Source organism: Marmota marmota, unplaced genomic scaffold, assembly GCF_001458135.2.
Source record: "Marmota marmota marmota unplaced genomic scaffold, marMar, whole genome shotgun sequence".
Taxonomy (NCBI): domain Eukaryota; kingdom Metazoa; phylum Chordata; class Mammalia; order Rodentia; family Sciuridae; genus Marmota; species Marmota marmota.
In genome coordinates, this window is record NW_026000119.1 from 1,647,159 (window position 1) to 1,649,879 (window position 2,721).

A 2,721-nucleotide genomic window follows, 5' to 3' on the forward strand; every position below is an offset into this window, starting at 1 on the left:
TGAGCTACATGTCCAGACTATTTTTTTTTTTTTTATTTTAAGACACGGTTTCACTAAGTGCTGATCCTGGTCTCAAACTTGAAATCCTCCTATCTTAGCCTCCCAAATTGCTGGTATTATAGGCCCGCTCCACCACGCCCAGCTTACTCTTCTGTAGAGCAAGAATTCTATTCACTATCTTTATGCAAATCCTGCTTCTCTTTTAAGATCTACTGTAAGTGACCCTCCCCCATTTTTTCTCTTCTAAGTCCCACCCTTCAACAAGGTAGAAGGAAAATTTCAACTCCTGTAACATTTAGCTTCTGCTTTTCAGTCACAAACTCTACAAAGTATTTCCTAAGAATATCTTGACATTTCATATATTATACCTCGCTTCTCCAAGGAAAATGGAACAAGGACAAGGTTAAGAGCTGTGCTTTCTCTGTTAAATTTGTACAATAGTAGTGGAGTTAGTACCCAACCCTTTCTTTGAAATCTGATTTATGATCTAGAGTTCAAGATTAATTATAGCCATATTTGCTTTGTGTAGGATCATACATACTCCTGCCTAGGTCACCTATGCATGATCAGGAATAAAAAGAAATGATCTGTGAGGTAGTGTTGATTTTGGGTATTAGGCACTGACTGTGTGCCAGGTGCTGGGCTAGGTACTGGGGATGGAGAGATGAGCAAGTCATAATTCTGTTCTCAAGCAGCTTATAGTCTGACAAGAGAGATGATATGTAAGCAAATAGGATCAACAGTGAGAAAGCAGGCCTGCTAGGCATGGAAGAGCCAAAGATACAGAGAGGGAGCTGGGAATAGTGTGTGTGTGTGTGTGTGTGTGTGTGTGTGTAAGACTGATAGCAGCTTAGAGAAAACAAATTGAATAGTCTATCAGTACTGTCTGATAGAACTTTTACAATGATGGAGAGGTTTTATATCTGTGTTGTCCAAGGAGGTAGCTATTAGCCATGTGGCTGTTCAGGATTTGAAATGTGTCATTTAACGGAGAAACTGTTTTTTAATTTTAATTAACTTAAATTAAATCACATGTGATTACTGGCTACTCTATTGCACATACTAGTATTAGCCAAGCCAAAAGCAATGAAGTCTTCTGGTTGTATACAGAATCACACCATGTTTTCCCTATGCTATTTATGCTCTAGTATGTTCCAGACTGATGGGTCCAGTAGAGGATAGGACGTGCTGTGGTGAATAACTTTAAGTTTTGGGAGCTTCAGGTTCTTTTTTTTTTTCTTTTTTGGTGGTACTTGGGATTGAATCCAGGGATACTTTACCACTGAGCTACATCCTCCATGTTTTTTTTATTTTTTATTTTGAGACAAGATCTCACTAGGTTACCCGGGCTGCCTCAAATTTTGTGAATTCTTCTGCCTCAGACTTCTGGGTCACTGGGATTACAGTGCCACTGTGCCCGGTTTCAGGTTCTTAATCATAAAATGACAGTAATAATGTTCTTCTCATGGATTTGGGGGAAGAATAAATGAGATGTTATAATGCTTTGTAAACTTAATACGCATGAAGACACTTTTCAAGTTCTATTTTCTAAAACAGTGATTCTTAATAGGACATTTAGTAAATCTGGGGGTGTTTTTCCCTTGTCAACTTAGTTAGGGATAATATTGGGGGTGAATGGGTAGGACAGGTAAAGGGAGGCTAGACTTTCTGCAATACATGAGACATTCCCATGCACTGGGAAATTTAAAATTTTCAGATGTTCCAATGGACATTTATATAGGTGACAGTGAATTTTTATATGACTTTTATTATTGAGCTCATATACTGTTTTAAATTAAAACTAAGCATTTTATATAGTTTTTATAAACAGAATTATCCAGGAATTATGTAAATATTAATTATTTACATGGACGTAAATTAAGGGAAGAATGTAATTTGTTCCATTTAAGAGCCTATCTCCTGCCCACCCCCACTCCCCATCTTTCTTTTCTTTTTCTCTGTGGTGCTGGGGATGGAATCCAAGGCCTCATACATACTAGACAAGCTCTGTCTCACTGACCTACATCCCCAGGCCTATTCATCAAATGCCAATGCCACTCATATTTGAACCTCCATAATCAGCTCTAGGAGTAGCTATTGCATTTATTGTGATTCTACTTCTAGCTGTATCTGAAGGTTTCATTATATTTTTAGTGTAGGTAGCTCCTATGAACTTACATATAGAATTATATATTAACATTTACCTATGAATGTTACTTCAGGGTAATAAAGGGTCATTACCAAATATTTGTTATGCAATGGAAACACTAACTCTGCTAAGGTTCAAAGCAACGTTTCTAAACTAATATGGTCCTTGTGATCATTGTCTGCTGTAATCTTTTAACTCTATCAGTATTCTGCCACTGTTGTGAAAAACACACACTAGTGCTGCCATGGTGAAAGACAAGGTAGTTTAAACTTATAGCCCATCTAGCTGGTCTGCAGAGTCATGGATCTCCCTTTAATATTCGGGTCCCAATGTGGGCAATGCATTCTTTCTTCCTTGAGGCAATCTCTAGACCACACTAGAAGATTTCAACAAGGCCTGGGGATGTGGCTCAAGCGGTAGCGCGCTCGCCTGGCATGCGTGCGACCCGGGTTCGATCCTCAGCACCACATACAAACAAAGATGTTGTGTCCGCCGAGAACTAAAAAAAATAAATATTAAAAAAAAATTCTCTCTCCCACTCTCTCTCTTTAAAAAAAAAAAAAAAAAAAAAA